Raw genomic sequence first — 21134 nt, forward strand, 5'->3', positions numbered from 1 at the left:
ACACAAAATTGAAAGTAATAGAAATAAATTCCTTAAAAAGTAACATAGAAAGCCAAGTGTAGCATAAACAGTACACGCTGATGCTTTCTGCAGAAAGCAGTAACCATTTTCCTGTCCATGAGTTTTACAAGGTCAGATCTATCCTTGCTTGACTGAAGAAGAAATGGATGCAGTAAGGTTTAAGTTTCTTCAAGTTTACAACAAGACAATGTTACAGCTCTGAGCTCCCATAGGAACACATGCAGATCTTAACCGGAAGCACTCTGTTTGAAGTAAGTTTTCCTCAGCTTTCAAGTTCTGCTTCTTTCTTTCTTTCTTTCTTTCTTTCTTTCTTGTGTGTGCATATCAGTCTGTATAGAAGTTAGAGGACAACTTGTGGGAGTCAGTTCCTTCCTCCCATGTATGAGACACAAGGATCAAACTTACATTATTATTGTCTGCACATGTCATTACCACTGAGCCATTTCTCAACTTTAGTTATTGTATTTGATTTCCTGTCTGTCTGTCTGTCTGTTTATCTTGTGTAGCATTGTCTGGCCTGGCACTTGCTTGCTATGCAAACCAGGCTGGTCCTGAACTTAAAGAAGTTCACCTGCTCCTGCCTCCTGAGCGCTGGAATTAAAGACATGGGCCACCTGCCCTGGCTCCTAGTTCTTTGCTTTATGTGGGCAGGGGGAGAGGAGAGAAGGAGGATAGGAAGGGAAGGGAGGGAGGAAAGAAGGAAGGAAGGAGAGCAGGAGGGAAGGAAAGCAGCCTTAAGACTCCGAATAGGAATACAGTCCAGGGGTAGAGGACTTGCCTAAAGCATGCAAATACTGGGATTGATCCCAAGCACCACCAGGAACGGGTCAGGCAGAGGAGGAACACTTCTGAACACTAATATTGCTTCAGGATATTTTAAAATATCATCCTGAATAAGTTAACTGTACATATTTATACTTATTTTTCCAGTGATTTTCATTGACAACAATGAACTCTCAACCAGGCAGGAAAGTGAAGCAGAACTTTTGGTCCCTAGAAAATAACTGTAGAAAATTGATAGAACCCCTGGATGGCAAAGTAAGCAACTAAGTTGCCACGATGGGAGTTCAGACTCACCCACCTAGGGAGAGGCGATCTCAAGAGGTCTCAGGCAGCAAATGAAGATGGTTACTTTTTTCCCTTTGGCATAATGCCAGTGGAGTCCCAGTTAAATTATTAGAGCTCATGGCCTCTAAACAGAGATGCAAATGTTGACGGAAACACTCTGAAAATGTCATGTTTACCACAAATAAAAGGCAAGCGACCCAGAGACCAGACCCTGTCTGTGCAGCTTCAGCAGGTGTCCATAAGCCCCGAAGCCTAAAGGAAGCAAGTCCAGGGTGTTGGCCACACAGACATTCGTCAGTGTGGTTCTACTCCCCCTCCCACGCTGTATGGAAGCCTGAAGCTGGTCCCACATTCATAAGAGGCCTGAAGGTGTTCTTAGCTCTACCTATTCCGGGGTACTACCGACTGCATTGTGGGAAGGGGCGCTCCTATCAGATTTGGGCACTGCAGACTGCACTGTGGGAAGGGGCGCTTCTGTCAGATTTGCTGTGTTAAGACCTATTCCAGGGCACTGCAGACTGCGCTGGGAGGAAATGCTTCCATCAGATCTATTGGATGAAGAACTTCCAACCCCTCAAAGAAAGCTCAATGTGAGCTGCCCCTACTCCACAGCGGAGCTTGCCAAGCAGCTCTGGCAGACTCAGAATCCCCATGGCCTAACCAGACGCTGCTAAACACGACATTACCGGAGGAGCTCCATGCCCTTCTGTCCCCAAGCCATACTGAAGCCCACCCCCTTAGAGATAACCTTTCCCAAACCACACTCCATAGACGATAATTTTCTATTAAATACACTAATTCAGGGGTTCTCTTATCTGGTATCCACAGAGAAACTTCCTTGGTGAGCTTTCCCACTATGGTCAACCTTTTGGTTTAAAAGACTGTGCCTCAGGGAAGGGGGGGGCGGTAAACTGAATTTATTCAAGAACTCTTCTACTTTTCCATTTAAGCCACGAAACTATAATGCTGCTCAGAGTTCCCTGTGTTGATGACTTCAGCGAGGACATAGATTCAGAAACCAGTGAGAGAAAGTCAACCTATGACGCTGTACCCAGGATAAATAGTTTCCATTAGGCATGTGAAACTTCTCAAAGCAGTTTGAAAGCTATTATTTATTTGAGTTTCTCAAATTGGAGATCATTCATTATTTTTATATTCATTATTATTAGTGCATGTTATTCCCCTCTCTTAGTAAGATAATTATTTGATTTAAATGTTTATAATTATTAGCATTAAGGAATTCCCAAGTCCATTAAAAGTTACTTCTGAAGTCCATGGACATGATCCAATTCTCCAGCTCTGGTCAAGACCAGTCCTGTTTTTCACCCACAGAAAAATCAAAGCACCTAATTTGATGCAGGTATTTTGTTCCAGCCATTGAACAAAATGCTTTTAATTAGTATTTTAGTTGACACGGGTCTCACTGGACACCTTCACACAAATGTGTCTTACTTTTCTACCATGAGAAGATACCATGTCCAAGGCAACTTGTAAAAGCGAGCCTTTAATTTGGGGCTCACAGTTTCCGAGGGTGTTAGAGCCCATGATGTCATACCCAGTGAGGCATTCTGCTGATCTCATCAGATGAATAGTTTTTGGGAGCCTGGCCCTTTCCTCCGCTGTTCCTTCACTGGCCGGAGCTTTCTAATTTGATGCAATCCTGCTTGTCCATTTGTCGTCATCTCTGAGTGATCTGAAAGATCTTGCTTACACCTGTAGCCTAGAGTGCCTTTCCTAATGTCTCACACTTTACAAAGTACTTGCTAAGGACTTTGGCTCATTTGGTGCTGATTTTTCCCAGAGTGTGAAGCGAGGAGCGAGTTTGTTTTCCAGGGTCCTCAGCATCACTTCTGATGTAGACTGTCTCTTCGCCAGCACAGGCTTGTGTCGCCTTCATTGGAAACCAGATGATGATAGCAACATGTGTTTATTCCAAGGTTCTCTACTGTATGATTTCTATTTTGTTTATGAACTTATAATTGAACTGCATTCCTCTGTGGCATAAAGACAATAGTTTTACTTATTCCTGTCTTTTGAAAGATTTGCCATATAAATATGATAGCACCAACAAAATTAAAAGCACCATAGGGCCAATCAGAATTAAAATTAAACTGTGCCAAATGTGATCTTTTCATATAAGGCACCACAACCATATTCAGACAGATTGCCGGGGTCCTACTGATACCAACATCCCGTACTAAACACAGGCGTGCACTTACCAAATCTTAACCAACTTTACCATTCTGAAATGCATATAGATTTGCCTGTCTTGGCGTGTATCTATCACTTAAAACAAAAGCTAGGAGCAATGAAACAAACAAAACAAGAACCTTTGCCCCTGGAGGGAAAAAAAAACCCTAAGTAAATGTAAAAACAACAACCGCAATGAAACCCTTCTTCTGCCGCTCTCCGAAGTGCTGCGCTCTATGGTGGCCTTTTGCACCAGCCCATTTCCTCCGAGAGGACGGACAGCCAGGAAAGTCGTTTGTGTAGGGTTTACATTGTATGATAATAAACAATAACGCAAATAACACCTCACTTAAAAGTGACTGGGGAACAGGTTGCAAGTGTTATGCAATTTGAAGATTGGGCAGGAGTGATAAATCAGCGCAGATCAAAGGAAGATAAAGGGGTAAAGACGACCAGGTCTTAATGTACTCCCCGCCCATGTCAACAGCATGCAGGAAGAACAAGTTGCAAGGTGACCCAGTTTTGCTCAAGGACGAGACAAATGATGGAGAGAGCATGTGAACTAATTTTCAAATTAATTTTTAAGGGGGTGATTTAGGGTTTTGGAACAAGTCATGATTGATGGCTATTGGGTAGTATTTCAGGGGACCCTGTCCTCAAACTGTCCAGTGACTGATGTCCCAAGAAACACTCTGCTTTTTAATAAATAGAAGAAAACAATTTAATAGGAAAGAAGCACTGATATTGGGAAAATAACTTGCCATTCCAATTTTGTAATTATGTGAGCTTTTAACACTGTATGTGTATGTGCAAATACACACATGTGACAGCCTCCGTGTGAAAGGCAGAAGAAACCCTGTGGGTCTCAAAAATAAAGACAGTCAGGCTTGGCAGTCACTGCTTTTGCTCACAGAACCATCACACCAACTCTAATTATGTCTTTAAAATGGTATAGAGAAAGATAAATCTGAAATCAAGAGCAAGTAACCAAATTAAAATTAAATGCCCCCAAAACGCGTTATTTTCATCCTTTCACATCATATAAAAATTCAATTTCCGCTGTGACATATTTCCACTTTAGTCCAGTGGAACAGACCGCTAGTCTGTTCCTTCATGCTCTATTGCTTATGGTTTAAAAGATCAGCAAGGGCAAGGCCAAGTACTGCCATACAAATAAAGCCTTGCACTTCAGGAGCCATGTGCTGCCATAAAAGAAGCCGTTCTCCACCCAGAATCCTCACAAGCCCGTGATTCTCTGCAGAAAATCAGGTCCCACTTTTGCTTCTCAACGCACGATTCACTGGACGGGTTCTGACAATTCTAAATTTAAGAGCCCGGCTACTCCTTAGGAGACCCAGCTGCTAATCAAATGGATGTCGAAGATCGGAGAGATCAGTTTCTAGTAGCTGCTGGACCTTTAAGAAATGTTCCCAACTGGTCAAAGTGCAGAGAACCAATGTCTCCATCAGGCTTGGTCCCATCCGGGACATCTAGGTCACACCCCCACTTCTCTCTAAAGGACCATCGGGGAAGTAGAGTGGGAAGAATGTGAGAGATGGAGGCTGGGGAAGACTGGAGGGAAACCATGTCTTCTGAACATAACAAGACCATTGCACTGATGAAGTCACAGTAGCTGTGGCTGCCTACAAAAGGTCGGTATAAGGTCAAGCCAGCCGACACTCCAGCAGAGTGGGAAGGGGCTCATAATACCCCATCTGTAGGGAGCAAATGGAGTCCAGAGTGAATGTGCATTGCTCACAGGGACATAGTCACTGCAAGGACCCCAAAGGACGTATGTGAGCAGCAAAGCCTTCCCTGAGCAAGGTTCAGAGGGATAGCAAAGACTTCCTCTGGTCTGAGTGTGGACGTCGATCATATATACAGAAAATGCCCACCTGAAGCTCCCCCCCCACCCCCATGCTTATGGCCTGAAGGCTGCTCTGCTACAGAGACCGCTGCTTCCAAGATTAGCCAAACCTGTCTCCTTGTTCATCCGTACACCACAGACCCCCACCTCCCCACTCAGCCATGCATAATAACCCTTGCCTCCCTTATATGAACCAGCACACTGAGCTTCTGGGTGCTGCAGCTTCTCCATCAGAGAGCACAGACCTCCCCATCCCAGCCTTTATGTGTCTGTATGTCCTCCTGTGTTTGTCATTTCTTCATCCCCTCGCCCTCCAGCTAGGTCAACCCCTGGACCTGTGTGTGTGTGTGTAGGGAGGGGGGGTGCCTACCACTAGCTGAGGCACTGCTGACAGATGACTTCTGTGGGAAAGACACTCAGTTGTCTTTAGTGGTGGGACTCCTGGTAGGTAAGTCACACGTCAGTGAAGGCCCCACATCCGTGTGTGTTTGAGCAGCACAAATTAGACCAGATGGGTTTTTTAAAAAGAAAAAAAAAAGAGGACACAATTTGGGGTGGGGTGAGGAGTCAGGATGGATATGGCTGGAATTACAGAGGGGGGAGCAGGGAACGGATATGAGCAACTACGTGTGTCATGTATGAAATTCTCAAAGACTAAACAGAAAACGTTTGGTGAAAAAATAGACCCTGAAGGAGGCTAGTAGTCACCGTCACTCAGGAAAAGGCTCTGAGGGACATTCAGATAGAGCTGGGAGGGCCTGGCCATCTGGCAGGTTTGACAGGCCACCATCATGGTTTCCGCATAACTTGAGGCTGCCTGTTCTCATGGGCTCCCATTTTTAAAATAAAAACTAAAATTCAGAGACTAGCTGAACATCCAAGGGCATCGCCAAATCATCTGCTTCCAAGGAGTACTGCATGACTCGCCATTTGTAAGGAGGAGATTCAATTTGCTTTTTGGCCTAGAGAGTTGGTACCAAAAAAATTCTAGGATTGCTGTAGCAATTTCAAGTGACTGGCAGGAATTTTGTAGCCTGACTTTCAAGTGCTGGGTGAGACTTTCTAAGTATTTATTCCAAAAATAAACCAAATAAATGTCAGTTATCAAACACAGACTTCACTTTTATGTTCAAGATGGCAAGACCGTCTGGCTGCATCCTTCAGAACTGTGGGGTGGATGGAAGGGAGACCCTAGGTGGAGAGTAAGCAGGCTAGGGCTTTAGATTCCACCATGCGCTGGTAATGGGATCTACCTGGTAAGTCATCTCACTTCTTTAGGCTCCCCCCTTGTTTGTAGAAAGTGCAGGATAGTCGGATGATCTGCCACCCCATTTCTGCCACTGTAATGCCCAAACAAAAGCCACCCCTTCTCTTGGTGTCCCTGGGAAAGTCTCCCTTCGTTGTAGCATGCCTGTGCCTGCAATCACAATGATGACTCTGAAGCCATGGTCTCCATAGGGAGTCTCTAAGGCCGTGTTTCTACCCAATCCCCACAGTCGTTCTTTTGTGTTAAACCAGATAACAGGATAGTCATGGTTTCCGACTGCTACCCTCATGGCTATCAGACAAGTTAATATAAATACCATATATGGTAGCAGACCTTGATTTTCATTTTTAAAATATTAATATATTTATATTACTTGTAGCTCATCATAACCTAGTAAGCAACATGGTTAAGTACTCACTCTGGTTACTATTTCAAATTGAAAAGTCCCATGACTTACAGCAAGCCAAAGGAGTGTGCTGTCATTTGATATAGTGGCTTGGGTAGCTTGGTAATATGAGCCAAAATATGCCAATATATACCAATTCCAATTTTAAACATTTAGAGAAGTATACAAAGACAAATATGCAAAATAATCACAATTCTTTGTGTAACAGGGAAAGTTATACACACACATAATACATACATATATATATATATATATCACCATCAGTAGATTAGCAAAATAAAATAAGGATTATTCAAGCAGTGGAATACAGTTAAACTAGATTATAGCATAGAACTAGATCGTGACTTATTCTTGTCTATGAGCGAAGGTACAGCAACAGGAGCTAAGATATTAGCCAGTTCTATACAATGAGACTCTGCGTGTACAGAAATGGTTCTCTGTGGCTTCCAGTCCAGGCTCACGCACACTCACTTAAATGTGAGTAGTATGACTAAGAAACTGAGTTTGTGGTTAGTTTGAGTTCACTTCAATTAAATTAAATTCAAACAATCACGTGTGGCCAGAGGCTGCCTACTGGATGGGATGGTGAGGTCGACGAAGATGGTTCATGTGTTACTTTATAATCATAAAAATATGTAAAAAACCAACACGAACATCGCGAACAACAGAAAATAATTGGCCTTCATCTTGAGGACGCCCAGAAGATATTTCATCCATAGCAGCTTTAGCAGAGAAGCTGCTGAGCAGGGACCAAGGGCGTGGCTTACGCTCATGGTTTCCACACTGTGTGTGACTGTGCACCTTGGAAAGTTTCCTAGATGCCAGTCCCCACGCCCACAAACAGAGCTGTGCATGCCAAGAAAGCGTCCTTGTCTCTGCTCGCTCTGCAGGAACAGGCCGAGAGAGAGGTGCACAAAGGGAGGAAACAGAAAGTGGAAGCTGGAGCACCGAAAGCAGGGTCCCATTTCCTGGAAGGGTAATAAATGATTCAACTCCTGCAATGGATTCCTAGGAATTAGGAAGCTTGTGTTTTCTACTTACTGGCTTTGATTCTATCGAAATGGATGAAACAACAAAATACCGCATTTTCTCACACGCAGCCAGCCTCAAATAGTATTGAGGCAAGCCAACTAACAGCTACTGGTGGTTCAGACCTGCGCAAAGCCAGGGCAGAGGTCAGGGGCTGCTGTGTTACAGCGTTTCCCAAGTCTGCTCTGTTTGTAGATACAAAGCCCTTCCCTGGTCAAAAGATGTTTTCATCACCAGATAATCAGCCAGGTGAGAAAAAAGTCACACTTCCTCATTTGTGGTTTCCCCAATCTGAGTTCTTAGTAATGAAGCACAGAAAATACTTTATTAAAGATCCAGAAATTAAAGAAGCTTTGGACTGGAAAAGCCATTCCCTGGCAAACACAAGCTCCAAGTTCAATCCCCAGTATCCGGTGGTGTGGGGGGCAAATAGGGAGGTAGAAAGGAAGGAAAAGAAAGAAAATGAAAGGAAGAGAAAAATAAGCTGGAGAAATGGCTCAGTAAAATGTCTGCCTTACAAGCACGAGGATCTGAGTTCGATCCCCAGCACGTACATACAAACGCCAGGGCTGGCGGCACTTGCTCGCCGTCCCGATGCTGAGGAGGCTGTACAGGTGAGTTGCTGTCTGTTTCCCCACCTGTTTATGTATTTGTTTTAGGCTAGAGCTGCCTCTTCCATTGAAAGGGGTGGGCAGGAAGATGCTCAGCTGGTAGAGGCACTTGCCACCTACTGTTGGCAGCCTGAGTTCCAGCCCTGTGGTCCATAGGCTAGAAGGAGAGGACCAATTCCCATAAGCGGCCCTCCAATTCACACACACACATATGCACGCAAAATAAATAAACAAGTAAAATTTCAGAAGCCTTTTCAATGGCCTCTGCTGTTAGCTCTTGCCCACCCTTGTTTACTCTTAAGACTTTATCTCTAAGTATAGAGAGTCTCTGTCAAGGGCCAGGGAGATTCGGACACTAAACAGCAGACCAGAAAGTGAAAGCTTTTTGTTTGTTTTGAGAGGATCTCTCCATGTTAGCAGGCTAGCCTCAGACCGAGTGCTCCTGCCCCAATCTCCAGGGTGTGGAGTTCTTACAAGGTGAGACTCTGACTGGTAGCCTCACTCCACAGCTAGGAATGGAGGTTTTCATCGCCTCTGATGCTCAAGCAGAATAAGAGACACAGCACAAAGACCCCTGGGATCTATATTCTACTAAACAGTGCAACTGAGTGTTCTTCCCACCTCTCTTACTCTTCCCATTGGGGCATTCTGGTGTCCACCTAAGTCCTCTGTGGAAGAGAATACAAAGTTAGAAGATTTCCCCCACCCCACTGCCTAGGCTCCAGGATCCTGCAGAAGAGGAGGCAGGAAGGCTGCAAGAGTCATGGCGGTGGATGATGAAGGACAATGTTTCCAGGTACCACAGGACAACTGTACACACGCACTCACAGCAGGTATGGCCATCTGACAAAGCTCCAGCCACACAAAATCCCAGCATGGAGCGTGGACATGAAACCCACCATGAACTGGAGAGTCATTGGCACTTGAGGGCTGCTGGAGAGAGGGACTCCATTGTCTTTAACACTCTGACCCCTAGTAAGTCCACCACACACCACATCAGGGGCCACTCCCAAGGCTAGCTAGGCAACACTAACAGGACTCAATGGAGAAAGAAAAAGAAGTGTCAAAGTTGGGGAAGAGGGGATGGGAAGGTGAAAAGGGGATGAATATGCTCAAAATACATCCTATGAAATGCTCAAATGATTAATAAAATTATTGTTTACAAAACTACCTGCTTTTTAGTTCTAGCTCTTTCCTGCTGTGTGACTTTAGGCAAGTCAATAAGTTACTCTGTGCCTCAAGTCTCTCTCCAGAGAGCGAGGTATTACTATAAGGGTTTAAAAACTAATAATTGATTGAAAAGCACTTTGAGGCAAATGAAGCATATGTGGTCAATAGCTGATCAGTGTCCTTATTCGCATGGCAAAAACTTGAGGAGCCCTAAGAGGAAGTGGCAGCAGCTGGAAAACACATGAGTTAGCATCGTCTCACAGTGCCCTGGTCTACAGAGAATAGGAAGAAGTGAATAATAAGGCGGCAGACTGGTTTAGGGCAGTGTTGGAGTCCAAAACCTTCTTCCTTTCCAACATCAGGGTCTCAGCTCTTGAGATGCACTGATAAGGACTTGCAAAAAGATTGACTCAGCACAGACTTTGAGTTACAGTAACCGGGATACATCCGTGTGGGAGAGACTTACCTGCCACGTATAAGGCCCCGATCTGGAGCCCAGGACTGCGAAAAAGCTATAAAAACCCAAACCATAAACAACAAGAAACTTGAGACTGTTGTCTAAGATGAAACGGAATTAAAATAGCAATACGGCATTATTTTAAAAATGTCAAATTTTGCTCTGAGTTCATAGCACCAAAATTCTGTTTTCTCTGGCCAGTGTCTAGCCCCTACATTTCTGTGAATGAGCATACTAATTTAATACTGCTTATGAATATATGTGATTATTCTCTGCAGTGTGACGTAGAAGTCATGGTTTCCCTGGTATGCCAATGTCGTCTGTGGGAAGAGGAAACAGGGCGATGAGAAGAGAAGATGATGATGTGAGAATTCACCCATTCAAAGGACAAAAAAAAGGATTTGCAGTTTTATACAAAGAAATAGCAGTGTTTACATGACTCTAAAAAGCTTCAAGAGTGGTGTGAGAAGATTAGAATACGGTGTAGGAAAAAGCTAATGAAGATTCACACACTCAAGACCATCACACTGGTCCTAAGTCACAGGTGGGGAGGACTGTGAGCAGAGAGGACAGAGCCAGGGAGGCTTTCTGACGGAGCTGCAGCTCCAGCGGTCTGAATACTGGCTCAGAGTGAGAAATGTCTCTCTAAACATACAATGATGTGATCTCTCTGTATACGCTGTGGATGTTTTAGTACTGGTTAATAAAGAAGGCGATTTGGCCAGTAGCCAGTCAAAATAGAGCCAGGCAGAAAATCCAAGCAAAGACATAGGAAAAAAGAAGGCAGAATCTGGGAGACGCCAGCAGCCACCAAAAGAGTAAGATGCCAGAGCATTACCGGGAAGCCACAGGGCGCAGGGCAATATACAGATTATTAGAAACGGTTAATTTATATGTAGAGTTAGCCAGTAAGAAAGCTTGAGCCATCGGCCAAAGAGTTTGTAATTAATATTAAAACTCAGAGTGGTTATTCGGGAACTGGAAGGAGGAAAAGGAACCCCCAGTTACAGTACAATCCATTCTGTAATGTCTAGTTGCTGTTGTCATATAAAGAAAAAAATATGAACATCTTTAAAATACCTGTTTGAAATAGGATTCTTTGGGGCCATCTTTGACTATTCTATAAAAATGTTAATAAAATGTCACATCAAATAAAAGAATTTTGGTCTGATGAAGGATAAATATACCGCCATTAAAGCAGAAACCATAAAACCTTATTATATAAACACACAGTAAGTGCACAAATTTATACATTTTTGTGCTCCAAGCTTTCATAAATTTCTCCTACAAACATGCAACATATTCACAGGCTTGCATCTTAAAAGATGTATTGAATTTTAGAAAAACCACATTAAATAAGCTATAAAATATTTATTCTTATTTATGGTCTTGTGAAAGGCAAAAATACATAGCTGCCCTAGCACTGTAAGAGAAGCTAAGTCCAAGGCTTTTGAAAACCTCAGAAAACAAGACAAAACAGATGCCTACCAGCTTTGAGAAGAAAATTAACCACTTTTTCCAAACATTTAAAAAATCTACAATATAATTTTATGAAAATGGAATAATCAAGACTATTTAGTGAAGCTCTAGACTCTTCATATTTTTATACCTAACGGGAAGAGATGCTCATAGATTACCAGAAAGCAGAGAAGAGAAAAAAAGAGAAGGAAATGCATAGCACACAAAGAATAATGTCTTCTGCACTCAACTGAACAGAGAGTAAATGTATTTTGACTCGTCTACTGTACTGTAAAAGACCACAATGCAATGGATTTACATCTTCAGGGATCAACTATCAGAATTCACATATGGGTAGAGGATGCAGGAAATCTGGGAAGCCACAAGGATGTTTAACAAGCTGTTCTTTCCATGACAATGGAAGAGCTGTGTATGTGTGGATACAAACCCTACAGTGGTCTTCAGGAAACACAGCAAAGGAAACCTTCAATGTCCTGCCATATTTTTCTATCTTCTGAAGAAGGCTGTTCTTTAATGATTAAAAAATAATAATTTACCTCTAAATATTCCCAAATAAAACAGCAAACAGAACTTTGATGGCCAGGACTTCTCCTCCAAGTCACACTCCTGAAGTGCAAAGTGCACAGGAGGCTTTGTCTAGAACAAAGAAACAAACCCTAACACTCGAATTTCCAGGAGTGGGAACTAACTCCAGCTCAGGAACGTTCTCTCAGCCATCACAAGTGCGAGCACATTGATTTGTTTCCAGTCGAGAAAATAACCAGAGTAAACTGGTTAGCACTGGTTGATTTCTTTCATCCCATTTCAAAGCCCTGCCCTGTATCAAGGGAGGGACACAGCTGCAAAGAGGAAAATAGGTCCTTCCCTGCAGAGAGAGCAGGGAGCGCTCTGTTCATGACCGAGCTACACAGACAACCCAAGAGATTACGGGGAAAAGCCATAGAAGGACTCACCAGCTGGGCCTGCAAGATGGGTTCGCAAGTGGGCACTTCAAGCTGCCATCTAGAGGCTGTGTAGCATGAGGAACCTGATGCTTCCACAGGGAGAGAGGATGCTCTAAGGCATGGATTTCTGATGGGGCCTGACTAGTCAGTGGTTACTGCAAGAGAAAAGTGGAAGGAGCCCCAGGCCAGCGGGGTCCAGATGCTGAAGACACTGCAGAGGCCATGTCTGTGCATCTCTACTTTATGTGGGAAGGAAGTTGGAAGGTGAGGAAGGTAGGTCTGTAGTTAAAATGTTTTTTAAAATGACACTGTACTCTTGGGTGCTTGGGGAGGAGGAAGAGGAGACACATACAGAAAGAAAACTGTGCTTGCTATTGTTGTTTGAAGAACTGGACACAGTTGCAAGCTGTCTTTTGATCCAGTCACTAACGCCTGGCTCTCATCATCTCAGAGACGGAGGCCTTCAGCAGGTGCAGCATTCAAAAGGGTTGTGCCGAGTGCATTGACACTATTATTGATGGTCACTGCATGGGCTTTGACAGAAAGTCAGTTTCTGAATCAAAAGGGGAAATGTAAGAAGCACCGGCTTTCTCCTTGTGAACTAAGACCCCAGTGGACACAGGTCCATTTCCTCTTCCTCAGAAAGAGAACACACCACTTTTCATGTTGTAGTTTACACGTTCCTTTTGCACTAAATGATGCATTTGACAAACATGACTTATTCAAATAATGATGCGCCTTACCCCAAAATGCTTGCTGATAACGGCCATGAACAGATGGGGGCTTTCAAATCTGTTCCTCCTCCTCCCATCCACATGTACACAAAGAGAAATCACTCAGCCCTATCAAGAAGAGACAGATGAGGGTGACAAAAGCCAGTTGCCTCCAATTCCCTGCTCACCCCAGGTTGTCAACGGTGTGACGGGCTTTGTGTGTAATGGGGTCTTTTAGTTCTTTTTTCTCCTCTCCACACCAAGTCCAGCCATTGTCTCTTTCAGCAGCCTTGTGACCAGCTCACACCCCGCTCCTGGTCACCTTGTACACACCTGTACACTCACACTAAGACAGAGGGCTTTTTAAAAATTTTACACCACATTTGACCTTTATAGATATTCATATGACTGCTCTATCAAGCCCCACCGTCCCCTGGGACTCTTTAGTCTCCATGGCCTTCCAAAGGCGATGCCATGGAGCCCAAGCTCCATGATACGTCATCCATTTTAGAGGGCAGGAAACTGCCCCTCTGTGCTTTGGGGGCAAAGTGCTCTTCATTCGGACCATTTCCCTGGAACAAAGTGGCTCCAGCAGGCTGTGTGGGTGGCAGACAACACAGCTTCAAAAGGAGCCATTCATATGTAACCGCAAGGCCACAGGTGAGCTGCCTCCTGTCTGGTCCCATGGATGATTTCCACTTCAATAAACAAGAGAGAACAAGCTTTCTTCTTTTCTCTTTAAGAAATTAAGAAAATAAGCCGGGCGATGGTGGCGCACGCCTTTAATCCCAGCACTCGGGAGGCAGAGGCAGGCGGATCTCTGTGAGTTCGAGACCAGCCTGGTCTACAGAGCTAGTTCCAGGACAGGCTCCAAAGCCACAGAGAAACCCTGTCTCAAAAAACCAAAAAAAAAAAAAAAAAAAGAAAGAAATTAAGAAAATAATATATAGTTGTATATTCTGACCAAAATGGCTAATGTCTGCGTGTGTATGCCCTTCTCCACTCTTGTCTCTCCTGACTTTGTGAGGTGTCCTGGTTAGGGTTACTGCCACCGCGATGAAACACTATGACCAAAAGCAAGTTGGGGAGGAAAGAGTTTATTTGGCTTATGTTTTCACATTATAGTCCATCACTGAAAGAAGTCAGGACAGGAACCCAAACAGGGCAGGAAACTGGAGGCAGGAGCTGATGCAGAGGCCATGGGAGGGGTGCTGCTCACTGGCTTGCTCTACATGGCTTGCTCAGCCTGCTTTCTCATAGATCCCAGGACCACCAGCCCAGGGATGGCACCACCCACTATAGGAAGGGTCCCGTCAATCACTAATTAAGAAAATGCCTTACAGCTAGATCTTATGGAGGCATTTTCTTAAGTGAGGTTCCTTCCTTTCAGATGACTCTAGATTGTGTCAAACTGATTGACATAAAACCAGCCAGCACAAGTGACCCCTGTCAATTTGACCCACAAACATATCACTGTTAAGGTTACAACCATCCACTCTTTCCCTCACTGGTTATTGCCCACGCTGCTCTGTCCCAGGGCTGGGAATCCTCCAAGCCATTACCCACCACATCTCTTCCTCGCTGTCATACTGAAATATCTCATGGTCCTATGATGGCCATGAAGCCTCTCCTAGGAGCCCCTCACCCCTAGATTTCCACCACCTTCAGATCATCAGGCACATCTGTACAAACTCCAGCTGTGCAGCAGATATAGAAGCCTTTTCCCAGCAACCTCCAGACCCCATGTGAGCTAGTGGGTGTCTGGATTAACTCCCAGATGCCACAGGCATCACAGACAGTCAGAGCATCTTGTAAACAGAGATTGTATCCAGGGTTCTGACTTTGAAAACAAAAGACGCAGATGCAAATCATGAGTGGTGGTGGTTTAAAGGGGAATTTAAAGTCAGGAATTGATTCCAGTTAAGTCGCTTCCAGAGTTCTGTTTACTTAGACACACATCACTTATTCCAGCTAGTCCAAGCCTTGCCTCGTCCCTGCTACGGGGTCTTTGGGAATATAAATAGCATCGTCCCTGAGAAGGGGCCTACTTGGCCTGTCTAGTTCTTAACTGTGTGTGTGCAGCCGCTCGGCATGGTTTATAGTATTTGGTCCGCTTTTCTAGAGCCCCACAATTTCCAAACCTGGGGTGGGTGGGGCAAGTTTCTAAAGCTGGTTCAGCTGCTTCTCAGACTTCTTACTAGGGATAGTCTGCAAAGTAGAAAGTGAAATATGCCAGTTGTGTGCTCAGTTTTAAAAATAATGGAGAAAGGATTTAGTATAAGTCAGTTTTCCCTAAGGTTAGTTATTTTTTTGGTTTTGTTTGATTTTTTTTATTTTGTTTTGTTTTTTCAACTTGCAGGAACTGTCATACCCCTGTGGAAACTTTGTAATAAAGATTAGCTCAATCTGGAGCTTATAGTCAAATGTCCCCTAAGGACTTGGAAATAAGGGAGGTGAGAGTGGAGTGGTGATTTGAACAAGAATGGCCCTCACAGGGACACAGATTTGAAAGCTTGGTCAATAGGAAATGACCACTACTTGAGAGGGATTGGGTGTGGCCTTGTTGGAGGAAGTGTATCTTTGGGGGTGGAGTTTGGGGTTTGGGATTCAAGCCAGACCCAGTCTCTCTCTCTCTCTCTGTCTCTCTGTCTCTCTGTCTCTGTCTCTCTCTCTCTGTCTCTCTCTCTCTCTCTGTCTCTCTGTCTCTCTCTCTCTCTGTCTCTCTCTCTGTCTCTCTCTCTCTCTGTCTGTCTCTCTCTCTGTCTCTCTCTCTCTCTGTCTCTCTCTCTCTCTCTCTCTCTGTGTGTGTGTGTGTGTGTGTGTGTGTGTGTGTGTGTGTGTGTTCCTGCTGCCTGCAGAGGTGGATATAGAACTCTCACCTACTTCTCCAGCACCAGTTTGCCTTGCCATGATGACAATGGATTAAATCTCTAAACTAAGCCAGCCCCAATGAAGTGTTTTCCTTTATAAGAGTTGCCTTGGTCATGGTGTCTCTTCACAGCAATAGGACACTGACTAAGACAAGTGGTATCTGAGAGAGAAACTTTAAGACAAGCACAATGACCACAGACAAAATCACCTTTAGAGAACGAGAGTCAGGCTGAGGATGTTCTGATATCACAGGGGCAGGGGAAGGGGGACCGGCAGGAGGAGGGGTAAGGGGAGGAGGAAGGAAGTGAGGGTGAGAGTAAAAGATCTGAGCATCTATTTTGTGTGTACATATGTGTTCATATGTGTGCGCACGTGCCTGTGACTGCACATGGAGGCTGGAGTCCAACCTTGGGTGTTGTCCCTCTGTAGCCTCCCACCTTATTGTGGAGACAATGTCTCTAACAAGGCCCTGGAGCCCAGAGATGAGCCTAGGCTGACTGACAATTTTTAAAACGTCTACATTAATATAATGGCAGAGAAGACCATGTTAAAATGACTTAAAACAAACACTGTCAAGGCAGTGTGAGGTGCATAGACAATGAGATGTTTGTATGTGTATTCCCTTCATCAAGCACAAAATAGGTCTTGCCTCCTTGTCCCCAACCTCTGCCCCACCCTCTCTCAGTGAGTGGATGTCAGAGCTTGGCTGTGCCTCTGGCTAACAGCTTGATGAGGATCCAGAGTCAGCACTCAAAGAGGGGGAAAGACTCTTTAGGCAAAAGGAACAAGGAAAACTATGAGGCAAGAACTAGGTTGATGTTTCTCTGGGGCTTTTGGTGTATCTGGAGCTTAAAGATGGTGTGGGAGGTCCTTCTGTCTGTGTGTTGCTTTTATTGGTTAATGGATAAAGAACTGCTTTGAGCCTACAGCAGGGAAGAACAGAACTAGGTGGGGAAAGCAAGGCTGTATGCTGGGAGAAAGAAGGGCAGAGTCAAGAGACACCATGGAGCTGCCGCCAGAGTCAGACGTGTCAAAACTTTAGCTGGTAAGCCACAACCATGTGGCGATATGCAGATTACTAGAAATGAGATAAATTAAGATGTAAGAGTTAGCCAATAAGAAGCTAGAGTTAATGGGCCACGCAGTGATTTAAATAATACGGTTTTCTATGTGATTATTTTGGATCTAAGCTAGGCGGGCATCCAGGAACCAACAAGAGACCTCCTCCAACATAAAGATAAGGGTCAAGCAGGGAGCATCATGCCAGAGACTCAGGCAGTAATGAGTCAAAGGAAGAGATTTGAAGCAAGAGAAGGGCATATCCTGATGGACATCTTTTTAGAAAGTAGCTGCCCAGTGGGAAATAAGCTGCAAGGGTGGTGAAGATAAGAGGAAGCCAGGCTCGTTAAGAGGCTGTCAGTACCGAGGCAAGCAAGGGTGTGCCATGGTGTGCTGGCTGCAGAAATGGTAGCAGTGACTGAACTGAGGGCTCATCTGGGGAATGGGTTCCCTGTCGATAGAGAGAAGTGTATGGGTAGAAAGTCTTGCTTTGGCTTGGAAAAAAATGGTCCCTTACCATTACTGGGACATTAAGGGAGGATGCAGAGTGATTGAGTGGACATCTCCAACTTGAGATGCCTGCTAAGACACAAGCAGAGAAACTGGGTAAGGAGCTGGGGTTTGTAGCATTAGGAGCGCATTAGAACAGATACACAAGTGCTGTGGAATAATCCTTCTGTATGCTGTGCCAATCACACTGTGATTGGATTAGTAAAGAAGCTGACTGGCCAATATCTGGACAGGATAAAGTTAGGTGGGAGAACCAGACTAAGGACACTGGGAAGAAGGACAGAGTCAGAGGTGTTGCCAGCAAGACAGAGAGAGGAAACGGGCGGGGGGGGGGGGTGCAATATAAAAGAGAGGTAATGTCATGTGGCAAAATGTAGGTTAATATAAATGGGTTAATTTAAGTTGTAAGAGCTAGTTAGTAATAAGGCTGAACTATTGGCTGAGCATTTATAATTAATATTGTGTCTCTGTGTCAGTTATTTGGGACCTGGCAAGTGGGAAAATAAAAGCCTGCCTACAAACAACATTGAAATGTCTCTGCACCCAGGTGGCCTTTAAGGTCATAGATCATCCTCAGGCCACGAGGATGGCTTTTCACCGCAAACTAATAAATTGAGTAACGAACCAAAGCAGTGAATGTGGAGCTGGGACAACTTACCCAAGCTGGATCTGTCCCTCTGCTTTGCCACAGTCTCATCTGGGAGCTGCTTTACAAGTTTGTCCTCATCAATTTCTACTAAGACACAGTGCTAAGATGCCTTTGTTATTTTGAATTAGTGCGTAATGCAGAAAGATGACATATTTTAAAATTTAAATGCATCAAAATTTCACTGGAAAAAGAAACATTATATAATCAAGGGGGAAATGGTCTAAGCATATTGAGATTTAAAAGTAAGTCCTTTGTACATGGCAGTGGAGACCACACACACTGACTAGAGCTTGCTGACATCCATTGTCACACAAACTTGAAAACACTGCAGAGAATTTACTTAAGTGACTTCATGAAACAAGTACCCAGAAAAATGCTAACAAAACTCCTAGAATAAAATGAAGGTTGACAATTCCAGCTCATCGCTGAACAGTCATTGGCTGGTATCATATGACAATTCCAGCTCATCGCTGAACAGCCATTGGCTGAGATCATATGACAATTCTAGCTCATCACTAAACAGTCATTGGCTGGTATCATAAAACAATTCCAGCTTATCGCTGAAGAGTCATTGGCTGGTATCATATGCCCTTACATCTGACCTTACATCTCCTGCAGTTCTTTTCTCAGCAGAGAAAATAAGGCACACCCTGGGATAGAGCAGAGACAGAAAAGAGAAGGCTTCTGATGAAAGTGTCGTGACAGCTACAGTGAGAAAAGCAGATGTCCCTAGGGACGATTCTTCAAATGCAATATACAACTATACAGTCACGGCACAAAAATATGCATTCCTGAGGTAAAATATGAGCTTCCATGTGTATATTATTGGTCTAATTAAATGAAGTTGATAACAAATTAGCATTTTAAGACCATTTAAACATTAATAGTGCTTTTAACTGTCTTCTAAAGCTATGTCCATCCCCTCCCATTCGCTGCTAGCATTTACCAACTTCCAGTGTAAACGCAAAGGATTTAAGAGGTAACAGCTGACTTTCCTTACAAACTCAATCCTGCATTAACTTACAGAAGCCACACACTGGCTCAGCACTGGAGGGAGCAAGGTAAAGGAGTGTCCCAACTTCTAGTTTACTCTGGACTCCAAGGTGGCCAGGGACTATTCCTCTGTAGAAACTACACCGGGGACTCAGTCACAGTACTCCCTATTGCCACAGGAGGACGCTAGCAGGGACTAGCATCTCACTGAGGTGGCTTCCAGTCATGCCCCTGCCATCTTGGTGACGTCTTCCCACGAAACTGTGGAAAGCAGGAGAAAGACCCCAGGCCTGTGCCACCAGTGGGGAGCAGCTACCAACGCCATTACGGTTCTCCCGCTTATACTCATTCACTCTCTCACATGGTCCCCCCCCTCTGTCTTTCCTCCTTCCTCCCTCCTGCCTTCTTGCCTGTCTTTCTCCTTCCGACCTGTCTTAACACTGATGAAACAATCTGGTGTCTGGTCAGGTTTTGTAAGTTTGACATAATCTAGAGTGAAGTGAATAAATGTAGGATCCAGCCGAGACAACCTCAATAGAGTCTCAGTAGCTTACCCTGAGGCAATACCTGGTTCCCATAAAGACCACAAACTGAAACTACCCAGGCACCACCCAGAAACAGACCAAAAGAAATTCCTAATGTTCCAACCATTGTAGACAGGATCACCTGCCAGCACACACCCATCGCTTTACGCCAGGACACCCCTAGACAAATGTCAGCCAATCAACATCCTACACCCTGCTAATATAACTTTTCTGGGTTTTGCCTTTAAATAATGCCCTCTAGTAGGGCAGGGTACCTCCTCTTGTTGCACCAGTAGCTTTGAAAGGTCCCTGCCGGCTTGTATTGTACACACAAAAAAACCTTGCTTTTGCATTTCAGTGAGCCTGGTGGTTTTTTTGAGGTCCCCTCAGACTGGACAAGACATGAAGAGGGCATCACAATTGAGAAAATGCCTCCATAAGATCCGGCTATAGGCAAACCTGCAGGGCATTCTCTTAATTACTGGTGAGCACCCAGCCTATTGTGGGTGGTAGTTTCTCTGGGCTGGTGGTCCTGGGTTCTATAAGAAAGCAGGCTGAACAGGTCATGAGGAGCAAGCCAGCGAGCACATCTCCTGCCTCCAGGTTCTTGCCTTGAGTTCTTGTCCAGACTTCCTTCAGTGACAGACTGTGACCTGACCCTTTCCTCCCCGTGGTGCCCTTGGTCCCAGTGCTTTATCACAACAGTAGGAATCCAGCTGGGACTTCTGTCACAGGATCTGGGGCACCAATCTGAAAAGGTTAAGCCAGATTCACTCTAAACACTGAGAAATGTGCTCTCTCTTCACCGCACACCTATGGATCGTCTATGGTGGTTAGACCTGTAAATCATTTCAGCATGCAGAGCTAAGAATGTGTTTATGTCACGTAAGATGAGCCAGCTTAGGTAAAAGAATCTTCCGCAGAACCCCATCTAATGTGAAGTTTATATAAGGCCCATATGCAGGGTAGAAGTCGCAGACTATATTTTTGGAGCCCTGGTTTAATTGCACTCTCTCTAGCACCTCCAATTCTCTGTGCTGTGACGCTTTCCCAAGGTCTCCAGAAGCCACAGACATTTCCCAAATGTCTGACATTAGATGGGTTACTATAAAAAGCTCCTTTATACGTGATGCAGTGTCTTTGGATGGAAGATCACTCAACAAGGAGAACATTGTTCTTCCCACTGGGGTAGGAACCACTGCTGGCTTCAAAAACAGCATCAGCTTCGGACAAAGGTACCAATCACATGACCTGCTCCCCATCCCAGCTTGATGCTCTACCATGAGAGCCTTCGTGACGCCTGTCG

The 21134-nt window shown here is 44.5% G+C and overlaps 1 protein-coding gene across 4 annotated transcripts in view; it reads right to left on the reverse strand.

Moving 5' to 3' along the window:
* Akap6 (A-kinase anchoring protein 6) overlaps positions 1-21134 on the reverse strand; it is a 399217-nt gene that overhangs the window by 298721 nt on the left and 79362 nt on the right. The gene's annotated exons all lie outside the window — the stretch shown is intronic.

This window comes from Microtus oregoni, unplaced genomic scaffold (genome assembly GCF_018167655.1).
Source record: "Microtus oregoni isolate MIOR12 unplaced genomic scaffold, Mior012 000009F_ref0000495, whole genome shotgun sequence".
NCBI classification, from domain to species: Eukaryota; Metazoa; Chordata; class Mammalia; order Rodentia; family Cricetidae; genus Microtus; species Microtus oregoni.